Source organism: Anolis carolinensis, chromosome 6, assembly GCF_035594765.1.
Source record: "Anolis carolinensis isolate JA03-04 chromosome 6, rAnoCar3.1.pri, whole genome shotgun sequence".
Classification (NCBI taxonomy): domain Eukaryota; kingdom Metazoa; phylum Chordata; class Lepidosauria; order Squamata; family Dactyloidae; genus Anolis; species Anolis carolinensis.
In genome coordinates, this window is record NC_085846.1 from 82,771,290 (window position 1) to 82,790,329 (window position 19,040).

General features: G+C 40.4%; 1 long non-coding RNA gene across 1 annotated transcript; it reads right to left on the bottom strand.

The window, feature by feature from the left end:
* Positions 1-1,495: 1,495 nt before the first annotated feature.
* Positions 1,496-18,558, bottom strand: LOC103279130 (uncharacterized). The gene is made up of 2 exons (XR_506586.2): positions 17,952-18,558; positions 1,496-1,733 (listed from the first exon to the last, which is right to left on the bottom strand). It is a non-coding gene; the product is annotated as an uncharacterized LOC103279130 (long non-coding RNA).
* Positions 18,559-19,040: the final 482 nt, after the last annotated feature.

Below are 19,040 nucleotides of genomic sequence, written 5' to 3' on the forward strand. Positions count from 1 at the left end.
AGAAGTCTGTTCAATGTTCTCTTTTACCCATCTATATGAACAATTCCTTGCTGACTCTGCTTATAATATTGAGGAAGGCAATCTAAAATTGTCCAATCAGTTTCCATTGCACTATTATAAAACTACTGTCTAGGTTCACTTCCTTGGGAATAAAAATAATTAAGTTGGTGGAATGTCTGACTAAATAAGTATAGGATCACATCACAACCTTTGAGCTTCCTGCTTTTCTTATATGCTTCATCGCTTGCAAGTAATAGTGTTCCTAATATGAAATGTTTTTTAAAGTTGTACATTTCTTTCAGTTTATCATTCTTAGCAAAGCTGTTCATATTTCAGACAGGGACCAAGGCACTGTCAAAAGGTAAAAATAGTTTTAAAAACAGAAATTGTCAAATAAGCAAGTAGCACCTTATTTGGCCACACCTTAGAAGATTTTGGAAAAGTTTGGAACCATCTTAAAAGGACCAAGTAGAGTGTCCCAACATGCAGGAAGAGAAATAAAATAAGGAAAGCACTGTTCAGGACAGGAAATGTGTTTGCTTCTCTTGATTCTGGAAGAAAGGGTTGATTGCAAAAGCAGGTATCTGCTTGGCCACCTCCTCTATCTTTCATTCATCTGATGGTGTTGGTGCCAAACTGCCAGTAGATGACTAGGTGGGCTTTTCTTCTGCATTGCTCAAAAAGGCATACCACATTTGCAAGGGAATGCATAGCCTGAGTTTTGCCTGCAAGGCATAAGCAGCCTTCACCTCCAGCCTCTCTCCCTACCTCTGGGAAAACGGGGATGCCAAGAAGCTTTCTTGGCAAAAGCTCTTTACTACAGGTGAGCAGTGCAGCTGCTTTGCATTTTAAACTCTTGAGGGCTTCTTTCTTTCTTTCCCACCCTCCAGACGAGCATCTAAACAAGGTATTGCTTTCCTCTGCAAACAGTGCACGTTTTGAGTAAGGTCACTCAGTAGACCAAGCTGTGACACTCTGCTTGTTCCTTTAAAGCTGTTTTCAAACTTTCTCGATTCCTTCTGGATGTAGGCAAATAGCTCTCTCAGCCATCTTCCCTGGCATCAGAGAAGGAGAGTAAGTGGCTGAAAGTTTTATTGCAGTGTCGGTCTACAGACTAAAGGGAAGATGGTGTTGAGTTGGGAAAAGAAAGATGTGGTTGCAAAAAAAATTACCATATTTTTATTCAGTCTGTAGGAGCCCCCGGTGGCACAGTGGATTAGACCCTTGTGCCGGTACGACTGCTGACCGATAGGTCAGTGGTTCAAATCTGGGGAGAACGAGTGAGCTCCCTCTGTCAGCTCCAGCTCCCCATGTGGGGACATGAGAGAAGCCTCTCACAAGGATGGTAAAACATAAAACATCTGGGCGTCCCCTGGGCAACATCCTTGCAGACTGCCAATTCTCTCACACCAAAAGCGACTTGCAGTTTCTAAAGTCGCTCCTGACACAAAAGAAAAATTCAGTCTGTACCATAGTAACTGCAGCCACAAAGCCATTCTTTCCATTCTTTTATATTATACATAGTGAGAACCCATTTTTTGACACATGGTCCAAATAGGTGACCATGTGTGGAATATACTATACTGTATAGTAATTTTAAATAGTCAAAATGTAAGGCATTGAAAAATGGTGCCGATGAAGCGTGATCACATGTGGTTTGTTAGAAAAGTCCCACTGACTGTTGGAAGGAATGTTTTATCCAAAATTGATCAGTGTCCAAAATGTTTGCTGACCTAGGGAGAGAGAGTTGGAGAATTAAATACCAATCAAGGATACATGGCTTTTTTAAAAGCAAATTCAATTTCATTCGCATTGTAGATGCAGTATGCTTGAATTACGTTTGGATCAATTCAATCTTGCATATAGTGATAATTGAGTTACTGTGAGTACCCATTTGAATCAATGTAACATTAAAAATTGGCATTACATTCAGGGAGGAAACATGCCTTTAAAATGTATCTTTCCACAGAATGGAAACCCCAATTGTTAATTGACAGTGGTTTATCAATATCAGAATATCAAAGCTCACAGACTTACTAGCTGAACCTTTATGTGTAGGGAGAGAAGCAACTTTAATTGCACTAAAAAACAATGCCCATCTCTTATACCCAAGTATGATGTATATCTATAAAGGTATGATCCTCCAGTGGCTCAGTGTGTTAAAGCGCTGAGCTGCGGAACTTGCAGACTGAAAGGTCCCAGGTTCAAATCCAGGGAGCGGAGTGAGCGCCCGCTGTAAGCTCCAGCTTCTGCCAGCCTAGCATGCCAGTGTGAGTAGATCAATAGGCACCGCTCCGGTGGGAAGGTAATGGCGTTCCATGCAGTCATGCCGGCCATATGACCTTGGAGGTGTCTACGGACAACGCCGGCTCTTCGGCTTAGAAATGGAGATGAGCACCAACCGCCAGAGTCGGACACAACTGGACTTAACGTCAGGGGAAACCTTTACCTTTATATGCCTATAGATTTGCCTATGTTTTAGGCAGATATACGATAAACCTCATGAAAATCTTGATGGGGAGGATATTGGAATGCATACTTTGCTAAATATATTTGTACAAGCTCTGTTATTTTAATATTTGATTTCTGTTTGCCTTGAAATGTGGGCCTGACGAATATAAGATTAAAGTTATATTCTTTTTCTTACATCTGGTTCAAGCTTTTCAAATCCTGAAATGTGTATCTGACTTTAATGTCTGCTGAATCAGCAGTGCTCTTAACAATACTAAATTTCACGCAAGTGTTTTGTGCTGTCAGTTCTATAGAGCAATATTGCATAGAAAAATGTAATTAAGAAATAACGTACTGGTAATCAGAATTTTAAAGCTTGACCCAGAAATTCACTTTACAATAAATTGTTCCTGCCTTTGTGAATTTTCTGCATTAACAATAATACAAGTCACTGAAAGCTTCTTCCAGTTCTACTTTCAATATTGAATTCTTAAGGATGTATTTTTGCTTGTTCTAAACAGAGTCTTATAAAACCATTATTTCATGGGTAATTTTTCAGAAATCTATGTACCTTATTCTCTGGCAGAAGAGGTTCATGGGGTGCAATTCATATTGACCAAGCAGAAAGTTTTTTCTAGACACTGACCAACTGTGCAAACATGATTTGTCCTTGTTCTGGTGCAGTCGTTGGTGGAATACATGTCATTCATCTGCTCCTTTCCCACAATATGTTTATCTTGGGTCATGTGCCTGTGCCATATATAGAAATGTATTTAAAGGAGCACTTTTATTAAATGATAATGTCAGCAAACTGTTTGCTCTTTAGGCAACCTTCACAGTATTAAAATCTAATTTGGGAGTTCATTGTGATGCTTATAGGATATATTTGAAAATAATATAAAGATCTTAATCACTTGGTTATTTATCAAGCAAAAATATATGTAAGATGATATTGTTATCAGGTACTAATGGGCCGGTGAACCTATGGTCACCTGGTTGTTATGAATTTAGCTGATTTGGCTTGACAACTACATTTGAAATAGTTCTTCACTTGCTGAAGCTTGTATTATTGCTTGTGTCATTGATAAGAATAAGAATTAAAAAGTATGTTTTATTTATATCCCGCCCCAGCTCTCGGAAGGGACTTAAGGCAGCTTACAGCAAGTAACAGTTAAAACAATACAAAAAAACCAATAGTACATAGGTCAAATTAACATAGCTTAAAACAAAACCGAGAGCCCCCAGTGGTGCACCAGATTGAACCACTGAGCTGCTGAGTTTGCTGACCCAAAGGTAGGCGGTTTGAATCCAGGGAGCGGGGTGAGCTCCCGCTGTTAACCTCAGCTTCTGCCAGTTTAGCAGTTTGAAAATATGCAAATGTGAGTAGATCAATAGGTACTGCTCTGGCAGGAAGGTAACGGCACTCCATGCAGTCTCACTGACCACATGACCTTGGAGGTGTCTGTGGACACCATTGTCTCTTCGGCTTAGAAATGGAGATGAGCACCAACCCCCAGAGTCAGACACAACTAGACAATGTCAGGGGAAAACCTTTCCTTAAAATTGAACCATTTCAATTACTGAAAACATGTAAGAACATCAGCATCAAAAATAGCTGCTCTTGCTGGAATAAGAGCATTAAAAATGTTAAAACCATCAATCTTACTAAAATACCTCCATTTAAGACTGGTTATCTCCAAAAGCCTTGGGGACTATCACCCTTGCTTTGTAACTTGTCCTGATCTCAAATGCAATAGGTCCTCCATTTTTATGGGGGTTAGGGGCGCAGGACCCTTGCAAAAATGGGAAAACTTGAATCAAAGTTTTCCCACGTTTACAAAGGGCCTGTAACCCCTAGCCCCCTTAAAATATGTCATTTTTACATGAAAGGACACATCTCTAGGGATCTCCTACCACACGCTGAATAAAATCCCACATTTTCTGCTTTGAGCTGGGATATATGGCAGTGTGGACTCCGATAACCCAATTCAAAGCAGATATTCTGGGTTATATGGCTGTGTGGAAAGGCCCTACATCCTCCAGAACAACTCTGTTGCCATGATTCTGTTGATCACAGAATCATGCTGGAAGACCTAGAAGTTCCTATAGAAATGTTCTCTAGGAGTTTAGGTCCTCCAGTGTGTTTCTATGGTCATTTTCTGTCAAAATTGACCATAGAGTCACCTGGAAGGATCTAGAGATTCCTAGGAAGAAGATATTCTACGAACGATCACAATATCCACAAAAGTTAAACCTTCAAATGTGAAGGGCCGATCGCACACTTATTCAGAAATTCCATCATTTCTCTTACAACTACAACTCCCTGCGTCCTTCATGATTTGCTACAACTTCCAGAATCTTCTATGTTACCCAAAACCAGTAAGTTTGCTAAATTTTAGTCTTAAATCATAAACCATTATATTAGAAGATAAAAGTGGGCAAATAGATCAAAAACATGAGCGACTTCATTGCATGGAGTAAAATCAGTGGTCCATCTCATCCAGTATTGTCAACTCTTGACTGGCAGCAGTCCTCCAAGATTTCAGGCAGGATTTCTACCTGTTCCTCTGAGGACCCTTCCACACAGCTGAATAAAATCCCACATTATCTGCTTTGAACTGGAATATATGGACTCAGATAACCCAGTGCAAAGCAGATATTGTTGGATTTTCTGCCTTGATTTTCTGGGTTATATGGCTGTGTGGAAGGGCCCTTAGATATCTGGGATTTCCTCACAGTCTTCCACTGTAATGTGAAAAGGTGGTTACTGTAATTCTCTCTTTTTAAAATAAATTGAAATTATGTTTCTATTGTTTGTTTTCTAATTCCTGGCACCACCTGAAACATTTTATTGCCATCCTAACTTGAGTTTTACTTTAAATTTTGGTTGCACTGCATCAAAAAATTTCTTCCATCTTTTCTCCTCCTCTTCTGTCTCCATTTTCATCATATACAGTGATCATAGGCTCTACTGGGCTCATTTCAACATGTACAATCATGGTATTACAGATATTTATATCAATTTTTTCCGTGTCAGGAGAGACTTGAGAAACTGCAAGTCGCTTCTGGTGTGAGAGAATTGGCCATCTGCAAGAACGTTGCACAGGGGATGCCCAGATGTTTTGATGTTTTTACCATCCTTGTGGGAGGCTTCTCTCATGTCCCCGCATGGAGCTGGAGCTGATAGAGGGAGCTCATCCGCGCTCTTCCCGAGTTGGATTCAAACCTGGCAGCCTTCAGGTCAGCAACCCAATCTTCAAGTCACAAGGCTTTAACCCACTACACCACTGTGTGCATACACACATACAGAGATAAATAACAGAATACAATATTCCAATTGCATTGTTGGTGAAAGCAGTAGATGCAAAGGAAAAAAGTAACAATAAAGACTAGAAGTCTGTATTTTGAGTCAGCCATAGAGTGACAACGGTGCTTGCATACGCCAACTAGTCTATTAAATGGCTTCAGCTATTTGCCACCTTAAACCGTTTCTAAAACAAACAGCAAGATCAGGTAGAGCAAGCTTTCCTACCCGCCTTCCAGTCACTATGTTTGGCACATTTCTGAAACATAGTACAGAAAGTGCCTTTAATCTTAAAGCAGCTCACCTGTACAGAGCGCTGTTCTTCCTGTTAGCTATCTGTAGAACACAATGACCCTGACTTAGTTCAATTGAGCTAAGTTGGTGGTATTAAATCTATATCCAGGATGCCAAAGATCTGCCTGCCAAAATCCTTCTACTTGGCTAAACAGCTGGCAATGTTGCGAACATGTTTCCTCTTGTGAGTTTATAAGGCCAAAGGGACAACAGAATCTTTCAAGGTTCTGCAAAGCTGACAAGCTAAATATGGCAGAATAAACGATGGGTTACTGTCTGCTTCATTAGATGCATGGTGACTTTATTAAAAGTGTATAGTTTCTTCATGAAATTTGTTACAAAAAAGAGCATTGTAATAGTTGCCAGGAAACTATTGTGTCAATGTATTTGCAGTAAACATAACAGAAAATGCACAGAAGCCTGTAAGACCTTAAGAACTAGCAAATTTACTTTACCAAATGCATTTGCTATTAAAAGCATTGTACCACCACCGGATGCTTGATGATTTATTCAGAAGTTCAGATACACACACATACAGTACATGTGGTGCTGTATACAGGTTTAGTATCCCTTATTCAAAGTGTTTATCCCTTATCTAGGCTGCTAACTGGAGCAGCATACAGGGAGCACACTACCCTCCTGCTGTGTCAGCTCCACTGGCTGCCAGTTTGCTACCAAGCACAATTCAAAATGATGGTTTTAGCCTATAAATCCCTAAACAGTTCTGGCCCAACTTACCTTTCCCAACGTATCTCTCCCTATGAGCCAGTTAGAGCATTAAGATCTGCTGGGGAGGCCCTGTTCTCGGTCCCATCCCCTTTGCAAGCATGACTGGTGGGGATGAGAGTCAGGGCCTTCTCAGTGGTGGCTCCTCGGCTGTGGAACTCCCTCCCCAGTGATATCAGATCGGCCCCCTCCCTCCTGGAGTTCAGGAAAAAGGTCAAGATCTGGCTATGGAACCAAGCATTTGGGGAGTAGTGCAATATGGAATAGACATAAATATGGCAGCACAAATGATGACTACGGGTTAAGGGAAGTCATAGGGAGGAGGGAGCAAGCTTGTTTTCTGCTGCCCTGCAGACTAGGACACGGAACAATGGCTTCAAACTACAGGAAAGGAGATTCCACCTGAACATCAGGAAGAACTTCCTCATTGTGAGGGCTGTTCGACAGTGGAACTCTCTCCCCCGGGCCGTGGTGGAGGCTCCTTCCTTGGAGGCTTTTAAGCAGAGGCTGGATGGCCATCTGTCGGGGGTGCTTTGAATGCGATTTCCTGCTTCTTAGCAGGGGGTTGGACTGGATGGCCCATGAGGTCTCTTCCAACTCTACTATTCTATGATTCTATGATTCTATGTATGGCTATGTTTTAACAGTTTTAATTGTATTTATGTTTTATATTTGTTTTATTGCTAAAGATGATGTATTTATATTTTTGTGTTTGCAATGTGGTATTGAAATTGTCAGAGTGTAAGCTGCTCTGAGTCTCCTTTGGGGTGAGATACAGCAGGGTAGAAAAATAGTATATATATATATAGATAGATAGATAGATAGATAGATAGATAGATAGATAGATAGATAGATAGATATAGATATAGATATAGATATAGATATAGATATAGATATAGATATATAGTAAAATGTTTAGGACCAGAAGTATTTGGAATTTTGCATATACAGTAGTCTCTCACTTATCCAACATTCGCTTATCTAACGTTCTGGATTATCCAACGCAGTCGGCCTTTTAGTAGTCAATGTTTTGTAGTCAGTCTTTTCAATACATTGGTGCTGAATTCGTAAGTACAGTAATTACTACATAACATTGCTGTGTATTGAACTACTTTTTCTGTCAATTTTGTTGTAAAACATGATGTTTTGGTGCTTAATTTGTAAAATCGTAATGTAATTTGATGTTTAATAGGCCTTTCCTTAATCCCTCCTTATTATCCAACATATTAGCTTATCCAATGTTCTGGCGGCCCGTTTATGTTGGATAAGTGAGACTCTACTGTACATACATAATGCGGGGTTGTTTTGGAGATAGAACCAAATCTAAACATGAAATTAGTTTATGTTTTATATACATCTTATATACATAGAGGAGCCCCGGTGGTGAAGTGTGTTAAAGCACTGAGCTGCTGAACTTGCAGACCAAAAGGTCCCAGGTTCAAATCCCGGGAGCAGAATGAGCGCCCGCTGTTAGCTCCAGCTTCTGCCAACCTAGCAGTTCGAAAACATGCCAATGTGAGTAGATCCATAGGTACCGCTCCGGCGGGAATGTAACGGCATTCCATGCAGTCATGCCAGCCACATAACCTTGGAGGTGTCTACGGACAATGCCGGCTCTTCGGCTTAGAAATGGAGATGAGCACCAACCCCCAGAGTCAGACATGACTGGACTTAACGTCAGGGGAAACCTTTACTTTTATATACATAGACTGAAGATAATTTTATACACAATATTTGTAATAATTTTGTGCATAAAAATCTGTTTTTAGTGAACCATCAGAAAGCAAAGGTGTCACTATTTCAACCACTCCTGTGGACAGTTTTTTGCTTTTGGAGTATTTTGGATGTTGGAGTAATTTGGACTTTGGAATTCCAGATGAGCGATGTTCATCCTATAGCACTCAGCAAATACTGAATCATACTAGCTTAGGAGGAATTATAAACAGCAAAGTTAAGTGTGGAACTAAAAGCAGAAAGTACTAGGAGTGACTATTACACTCCTAGTACTGGCTATTTATAAACCCATTGTTGCTGATAACACAAACTGGAACAGTACTAAAGAGCCTTGGGGCATCTTTAAGACTCGCATGGTGACTCCTTCCCTAGAAAGTGTGAGGTGGCCTTGAATGTACCTGTCACTGCATTGAACAGTAACCTTTTATATATTATATCATGCTTCTATAGTTATTACATAGATTTTCATTTGAACAAAAAGTTCTGTCACTGTTGAACTTGGAATGATTGTTAGTTTCATATTAGAGATTGAAAACCTGTTATTTTTATTCCAAAAGTTTCTTGGCACATGGCTTACATTGAAAAGCACACACACATGAAAATATAGAAAATAGTATAGAGCAGTATAAGAATGGGGAAGCAGCATAAATGAAGAGGAAGGTAGCAGAACATTTCAAATTATTAGGGTTCTAGATTCATGATACCACAAGTAAAGCAAGTGCTGCTGGTGATCATATACTCTCCCAAAAGGTGTGGGGACCTGAAGTAAATGATAGTTTTAGGCTTTTGACTGTTGGAAGTTTTTTTTTTTATCGTGTCACAAGCAACTTGAGAACATACTGCAAGTCGCTTCTGGTGTGAGAGAATTGCCCATCTACAGAGATGTTGCCCAAGCGACGATGGGATGTGTTAGCTCGGAGGCTTCTCTCATGTCACCACAAGCTAGAGCTGACAGATAGGAGCTCACCCGATCTTGTGGATTCAAGCCAGCAACCTTCAGGTCAGTAACCCAACCTTCAGGTCAACAGTTCAGCCGGCACAAGGGTTAAACTCATGCCACTGTGGCACCTTACTGTTGGAAGTGGCGTCATGAATTTGATTTGTAGAGCTGACAGATGGGAGCCCACCCCATCTCATGGATTCAAAACGGCAACCTTCAGGTCAGCAGTTCAGCCAGCACATGGGTTTAACGTGTGCCACCACACCTTACTGTTAGAAGTGGCATCATGACTTTGATTTGTTTGGATCAGTGTAGCTGCATAAATGCTGGTGGTGCAAATTTGATCATTCAGAAAGGATCTTTACAATAACTTTGAAAGAGAAACCATTGCTCTCCTCTTATGGTTTGCATGGTTAGGTTTGAAGCTAAAGAAATGGTGACTTGACTAAGGCTAACTAGTGAGTTGATGAATGTATTGAGATTTGAACTAGGTTCCTCTTGGTACTTAACTATAGTAATGTGAGATGAAGTTTTTCATTAATTTGAGGTGTGCATTTGAAAAGGAGAAGAAATCTCTGAGGTGGGCTTCTAATGAAGAACACTAACAACAATCAACAAACACAGTGATGGTAAGGCTGCCCTGGTATAGCTGGTTGCATCTACATCAACAAAACAACACAATCTGTAAGCATTTATTCTGGAGAATCTGAGATCCTCAGGTTGTCTAGAATTTCTTCAATCAAATTTCCACATTTGATACTGTGTTTATTGAATCCTAGAAATTATGCACATTCAAGTTTGAAGTTATATCTGTTGCCTAATAAGTTGGCTCTCCATATTCACTGGGATATGGAGAGCCAATAAGTTGGCTCTCCATATTCACTGGCATATTCACAAGAGCCCCATGAAAATGGAGGCATGTGAATTTTAAAACCTGTTGCACTTTAGCCTTGAGACATTGTTCACCCAGCACAACTGGGTGCAACAAACTGCAACAGTTTATTAAGAAAAGCGGGTACAAAGAGAAAAAATGGCATTTTTCAAAAGAGCAGTAGGAAAGGAGATATAAAATAACAGTAGTCCATATACAAAAGAACGGTAGTTCAAAAGTAGCAAAGGACATGAAATCGAGGAAGTCAAGATCACTGGCATAAATCCATAAGCATGAAAGCAGGAACTTTTTCCAAGGCAAAACTCTTTCAGGAACATAGGTAAACACAGGAAACTTGAACCATGAACTTGAAAGTTGAAACAGGAACCTAAATCTTTTGGGAACATTGTTTGCTCTGAGAGACACCAGTAAACATAATTTAAGCCAAAGCCTGACCAAGAAGCCACAAGATCATACCTCACACACCTGGGTTTCAAGGACTTCCCACGGAGTCTTTTTGAATGCCTATTTAATTTATTCTTTACTCCCTCTGTATGGAGACCTAATCTGATATCCTGGGAAAATTCCCCATCATCTGAAGGCTGATCCCCAAGAGAAATTGACTTTCCCCCTGTTGCTAATGAATGAACATTGGAATCCAAAACATTCTCTGACTGCACTTCTCTCTGATCTAAAGTCTGCAATTGACCCTGATCACACACAGACTCTTCAGTAGGAAACCCATAATCCCCCTTGTCCTCTGAGAAATCCTCAGCATCTTGCTGAGCCCCAACAAAACCACCTCTTCTCCCCTTTGAGAGAGCACTTCTCCAGGAAACTCTTAGGTTATTTAGCACAGTTCTGTAATCAACTTCCAAAAGAAGTTGAAAGCTATCTGGCAGAGGATGCCCGTAGACTCTCACTGGAGGACCTCAAGATTCCCAGATAAAAAATTTCAGTGAAATCCATGAGTAATCAGATCCACAAAAGGCAAACTTGCAAATATACAGGACCACCTGTAGGTTGAATCTAGGAGATGTTGTCATATCTGATGCAGTAACATTCTCAAATGTACTTAGTTAGGATTCACTAGTCTTGTTGTGTAAAATGGATTCAGTGAAATACTGGAGTGTGCTTTGGGGAGAGAAATAAGTGGAAGTAATATAAGAAAAAGTTGAAATGCTATATGGGAAATCCATACAAGTCAAGAAAAGAATAAGCCTACAAATCTCATAGGAGTTGAGGCAGTATGGAGAGGGAATGAAATATTGCAAAATGTGATCTAGAAGTAAGTGCCTTGCTGGTTTGAGACAGATTTCGTAGCTGCTAAAGGACATTATTTCTACTCAGGTTCCAAAGGGAATTTCAAAACCTCTCAATCAATAGATAAAATTCTATTCTAAACATAAATTAAATAAACTCTATTCTAAACAGGTGCTAATACAAGCGATCCTTTAGGCAGGATCATTTCTTAGCAGCTGGCAACAAGTTGATATCTAGTTATCTACTATTGGAGATGAAAGATTAGATATTCTTCAATGTGTTTTCTGGTGGCGTCTCATAGGATCAGTTTGGTTCTTTAAAAAAACCTGTGGAAATCTTAACCTGAAAACTAAGAACACTTGTGTAACTTATTTATTTACATTCTGCTTCTCCCCGAAGACATTTCATCTCAGGAAGACATCGCTGTAGCACACAGTAAGTTATAATACTAAATTGTACATTGATTTAAAACACTTTGAAAACGCCATTCTAATAAAAATCTTCATAATTCCAACAACTCCATTTAGATTCATTGAGATATGGAAGAGTGAAAATACCTTAAAGATGCCAGATCCTATCTGATCTAAGCTGGGGAGGCCTGGTTAGTACTTGGATGTGTTTATGTGCGCACACACACATAAACAAAGTGGCAAAAGTGACAATGCAGTGTGGAACAGTTCATATCCCGTCAGGAAACCCTCAGTGCCACAGGTGTTGGAAATAGCAACCTTCTCTAAGCATCCACTAGTAATTTGTTTCTATATTATCCTGTTTGCTTACTGTATTGTATATGTGTTTTGGTATGCAGCTTTCTTTTTACTCTATGTTTCTTGACGTTGTGGGAGGAGCTGCAGACCACATGGGATCTGGGACTACTTCGAGCTCAGACTTTTAGATGTCAGACTCCATTAGAGCACAGTCTCCATGAGACTTTGGATTGTTAAGAACAAACTCATGTTGCTGTTGATTATGAGAAAGATGTCCTGTGTTATCTGCACAAGAAACTACTTCAAAACCTATCTGTAACTGGATTGACAAGTTATGTACCTTTTTGTGAAATATATGAAGGTTGTGAGTAAACCAAATATGTTACTTTTAACAAAGTCTACTTTATTTTTGTCTCTTGAGAGCATGATATAGAAACAAGATATTTCATGGGAGAGAAGATGTTTTTGGGCACTAAAAAAAAAACTTCTGAAGAACTGCTATATTTTGTGCATTGGTATAATCTCTGTTCCTAACAGATCAGATACAACTAGGTTATCAGTATAACAACTGAAAGCCAAATTGCCTTTCATAAGTACATGTGAATATATACCACTGAAGAGAAGATTTCACTCAAATGAGTTTTTGGTTCTTTTCTGGAAGATCATACTTTTACAAAGGGTTATGATTTTCAAATGGTTGTGAATGTCATCTTCTCCAAAAGGTTATGAAGATTCTGTTTTTCCAAAAGGTTAAGATCTCTAAAAGGTTATGTTTTTCCAAAAACAGGAATAGATAGTGTATGGGCTTTTAAAAAACTAAAACTAAGACTCTGTAGAGGAATCTTTTTAAATGTGTTGTTGTTGAACACCTGAAAGGCAGAAACACTGTTGGACTACTGCAGATCACCCAGAAGTCTACTGCCAATGACAATCCTCCTTTCTGCCCATCTTTGCATTAAATCAAACCATCAAAACCTACAATTTCTTACCCTTTGGTTTTCCTACAATTCTCAGCTTTCTAGTATATTTTTTGCAGAGATAGCAATGCTTATGTTTTATAAAGCTCTTATGTGTTCGCTCAAATGTTTCAGGACTTTATCACATGAACCTGCTATTCTTTACAGTTCCTGTTATTGTTAACAGAAACATACCACACTGAGCAACCTCAATATTGCATTTCTTGTCATTTGTAAAATTGCACTGCTTCCCTTTTTTGTGGTCTGGTGATTGTACTTCCACCTTCCGCATTGCTCCACTTCCCTAGTTTTTTTTTAATTTGTATGTTTAGCACAATTGCGCAATTCCAGCATTGTAAAAAAAAAATCTATATACAGTAGAGTCTCACTTATCCAAGCCTCTGGATAATCCAAGCCATTTTTGTAGTCAATGTTTTCAATATATCATGATATTTTGGTGCTAAATTCGTAAATATAATAATTATAACATAACATTACTGCATATTGAACTACTTTTTCTGTCAAATTTGTTGTATAACAGGATGTTTTGGTGCTTCATTTGTAAAATCATAACCTAATTTGATGTTTAATAGGCTTTTCCTTAATCCCTCCTTATTATCCAAGATATTTGCTTATCCAAGCTTCTGACGGCCCATTTAGCTTGGATAAGTGAGACTCTACTGTATATAAAAGGTTAAAGTTGTGGGGGAAGTGACTATAACAACAAAACTAAAAATCCCAGAAATACGAAACTTGGCAACACAACGCAAAAGCCTTGCCTCCCGGTTGTAACAACATAATCACACCACAAAACCACACTGGACCCACAAAACTCACAACAACGCATCGTGACTATAACAACACAACTAAACTCCCCAGAAATACGAAACTTGCCACACAACTAAACGCCCCAGAAATACAAAACTTGGCAACACAATGCAAAAGCCTTTCCTCCCGGTTGTAACAACACAACCACACCACAAAACCACAATCCGGACCCACAAGACTCACAACAGCACATCGTGACTATAACAACAAAACTAAATGCTCCAGAAATACAAAATTTGACAAAACAACGCAAAAGCCTTGCCTCCTGGTTGTAACAACACAATCACACCACAAAACCACAATCCAGACCCACATAATGCCTTATGACTATAACGACACAACTAAATGCCCCAGAAATACGAAACTTGGCAAAACAACGCAAAAGCGTTGCGTTGAGGGAGGGAAGGGAAGCGAAGGAACGCCAAGGACAAGAGCCCTCCCTCTCTGCCCGGAAGGCCAAGAGCAAAAGGGAGAGAAAGACCATTGATCCAGTTATATTTACCCTCCTTTCTGACCAGTGTGTTCTTATCAGTGAGCTCAGGATCGGAGCAGAGAAAGGGAACAGCATAGGAATAAAGGAAACAAGGAGAGCACCCACTCTATGTTATGATTGAGCCTCATGGCTCTGTTACTGGCAGACGTGGGCGTAAGACTCCTCGAGAGTCAGATACTCTCGAGGAGCGAGAAAGAAAGAGACTGCGAGATATCTTTGCAGCACCATCTGACAAAGAGTCTTTTGAGGGGTTTACGGAGAGAATGGAGGAGGGGCTGGTTAGCTCGGAGGAGGATGAGATGGATTGGACTCGGGTGAGGGAGGAATTGGGTGCCACTGGCAATGATGGGATGGAAGATGAATGGGGACCTTCAGGATTAGACCCATGGACAAGCTGGAGGGATGGGACGGGATCCACAGCTGGGGATGCTGTGGGGCGTAGTCAGAGGTGTTCCAGCTCTGATGAGGAAAGTGATGAGGAAACGCCCGGGTTAAGGAGGGCAGCTGATAGTGATGAGGATTTGTAACTGGCATAAAATGAGGCTTGGGAGCAATTGCAAATTGCGTTGGGCAAGGTAATCTGGACGAACGCTTGGGATCTGTGTGGGACGCTTTCCTGAAGACTGGTGTGTTTTCGTGTGCTGATACGTAAGTTGTTTTGGAATTTGGGGTCAGACGGCGGGAGGAATTGTGTGGGCTTTTGTTTGTGCAAACTTGTGCTTAATCTCATTAGCTTTGACCTTCCGTCGTCTTCTTGACGGACGCCATCTCCTGCTTTGGATTTCGGACTGAACTGACCACGGCTTGACTTCCCCCTACTCGGACTTGGTGAAACTACAAACCCGGTTTATCTTTTGAACGTTTTTCCTTGCCCCTTTTTGCTTTTAAAGGCTAATACTGCCTGGCCCTTGTATTTTACGGGCATTTTGAGTTCTGTTATCCAATAAACTCTGTTATCTTTGATCTTGTGGCGTTCTGTCTTTGACACTCTATCTATCCATCCACTCATCTATCCATCCACTCACCCACTAATAATAAATACCTACACAGGCAGAATCAGCCATGCACTGAGTCTACAAGGCCATTCACTGCTCATCCACCTCCCCAATCCCTACATTCACACTTGGCCTCCAAAAAAACAATTACAATAATAACAATGACAACAACAACAATAAGAATCAACACCATCACAGATAAGAAGCAGCCAGGCACTGAGGCTGAGAGGCCAGTCAGTGCTACACTGGGCCTCCAAAAAACAATACAGTAGCATCTAACTTATCCAGCCTTCATGACCACTACAACAACAATAATAATAAACACCTACACAGGCAAAACAAAAAAAAAGACTATTGTACCACAATAAGATATAAACCGCACTCAGCAGAATCAGACATCACGATTAACAACAAACCGAAGACAACAGGGATCTCAAGCAATTATCAATCAACACAAAAATTGAAGAAGGTAACAGACTTCAAATACTACTACTAATGTGAGTATAAAGAAGGGTGGAGGTCACAGCATAAATACAACCTAATGTAGACTGACCAACACCACCAGACTAAGCCACAGCAACGCGTGGCAGGGCACAGCTAGTATAATATAAATATAAAATAAAACATCTAGCTTGGCAATAGCAAGGGAGAAGGGAAAATAAGATTTCCATTCCCTCACATCACTTTATTGCTGACATGTTGGCATATTGGCGCAGAAATGAAAAGAGTGGTCCCGTTGCACCAAGGTAAGTGACATAAACATTTTGTGGAATTGAATGCTAGTGATGGATTCTACCTGTCAATAGCTAGGAAAGGGGGAATTGGGGAGAGGCAGACTGACAGAGGGATGCACATGGTGTTGTACAGTAACCACAATGCTAGTTTGCCTGCCTCATGCAATAAGTTTTTCCCTGTGTGTCCAGGGGTGGTTGCTAGATCCACACTGGAATATTGCTCCTTCCACAGCTGCTTCAAGTGGTATGGAAGATCTGTTGGAGCTGGACTTCTTTTGCTCCAGCAAAGTTCCCATTCACCTCCTAGCATTTGTGGGATTCTGAGTTCATTTGGCATTCACATAGCAGCAGATCCACCAGGTATCCCTAACACTGTATATGTAGTTGTTGTTGGGAAAATATGGGTGGATCTTATGGTCCTAACCCCTTTAAATTTTATTTGCTAATTTATTCCAACCAATTTATCCTTTGGTGCTTGTAAGAAGCCCTACAAGTAGAATTTTTGCTTGAAACTGGTTACTACAACTTGAGCAGCAATCAAAAACATTCAGATTTTGAAGTGTCTACCACCATGACTGGATGACTTATGGCTGCCTGAGGTATGTAGGCATTCCCATTTATTATTATTATTGTTTAACTGGTCCCATCAATATTGGAGTTTTGGATAAATCTTAGAAAACTTGATTTTTAGATGACAACTCCTAGAATTGCCCAGTCAAGATGACTACAATCCTGGGAGATGTAATGCAAAAATGTTTTCGGATGTCTGCATTTGAGTCCCCACCTTATTGCAGATGTGCTTATCTGCTAGGATTCCTCAGCTCCAAGGTGCTGCTCAAATAAGCTTAAACAAAACCTGAGAATGCAATGGAGCACAAGGCCTAACAAGGGGCTCATTCATCTCATCCTTGTCTACCTTACAAGAGCCACTGTGTTTGTGCAAGATTGTGATTAATTGAGTTGGATGACATCAGGCCCGGTCCAACGTGGACGCCGTTGAAGCAGCCGCCTTGGGCGTACATCAAGGGGGGGGGGGGCGCTGTCAAGGCCTCGAAAGTGCCCCCGTGTAAATTTACCGAAGAGGGAGGTCCATTTGATAGGCAGTGGGACTGGAAGAGGTGTTCTTTTCCGGTTGTAAAATACCCGAAAGGTTCCAAATTTCACCTAATCTTGGAAGAAATGCATCTCTGTTTAGTACTTGGATGGGAGACTGCCAATGAATAACTGGTGCTGTGTGTTATAGTTCAGAGGAAGGAACTGACAAAAACATTCCCAGGAGATTTTTAAGCAGAGGCTAGATGGCCATCTGTCAGGGGTACTTTGATTGTGTGTTCTTGCATGGTAGGGGGTTGGACTAGATGGCCTTTCTGATCTCTTCCAATCCTATGATTTAGAAATGTTATCTACTTTTTAAATAATATCTGCTAGCTATGATTTAGTTAAATTCACTTATTTCAGCAGGAGTCATGTACTTTAAAAACGCAGGAAAATAAGATTTTGACGGCAAACAGAAGGTCAGCTGCTGTCCTCCCATCCTTTTTGCCTTGTTTTTATTTATGTTGTACTTTGAAATGGTCATATGACTGGTCAAACAAATAAATTATTATCCCCCCACACCCCATGCACTTAAGAGCTGCAGTAGCAGCCATACTGACCTTAACAGGAAGGAAAGTCCAAGTTTCAGCAAACCCGTTCCAGGATGTAACAAGGTCATAGTCAAGCTGGTCCAGGAGTCATCCACAGCAAACAGATTACAGCAACAGCCTCAAACGTCCAGTCCAAGGTCAGGGCCAGTGAGCGAAAGCGATGTCCAGAAGTGATCCAAGGTCCCAGCCGGAACAGTAGCAACGTCCCAAAAGGATCCATGAAGTTCAGGAATCCCAGGACTCACGAAAGTCACGACCCAGCGTAGCAGGCAACTCAGCATACTCTTTGCTAGTCGAAAAGTCCCCATTGCAACCAACCTACCTTATATTACAAAACTTCCTCTGAGCTGCAATCAGACAACGCCCCACCCTCAGCTGCCAGTTGTGCTGCCCGAGCTTCTCTTTGCCTTGTCTGCCAAGCAGCCCTTCTCCTGCTTCTACTTACATCTTCCCAAACAGCAGACAGATCATCCTCCCTCCAAGTTCCATCCCCAACAAACCCTCTGAATGTGTCACTACTTGTAGGCAGTAGATCATTTCATGACCTAAAATTTTGAAGAATTAAAACACTGAACAACAAGACTTCCCTGTTTTATCATTGTGAAAAGAGCTTGGGTTCAGGGAATAAAGGGCTCATTCCAATAAATAGTAACTTTGGTAGTTATATTCTTTTAATCTTCATTTCTGTGGAAGTTACCTTCTTAAAAACACATGGCATTTTAACAACCAAATTATTATCTTGCAGTCCCTTTTTTAAAATGTATGCCATTCCATATTTAAAAATCATTTTTAAGGAATTAGATTTGAAATTATATTGAAATACACATTTTTACTTATACACATAGATTTATTTTTCTTACCACTGACTGACTTGCTAAGAGTTTAACATGAAAGTACAATGAAAAAGTGTAGGTTTAGTATTTTGTTAAAAACATATCTGGTTGTAGTGATCATTCAACCTTATTTTTTACAGAATTATTACAATGCTGAGCCTGCATTTACATGGCCATATAATGCAGTTCAAACTGTGTTATCTGGCAGCATGGATGGGCCTGAGATGGGAAATTCCAAGTGCAAAATGTGGATTTCCATGAGAAC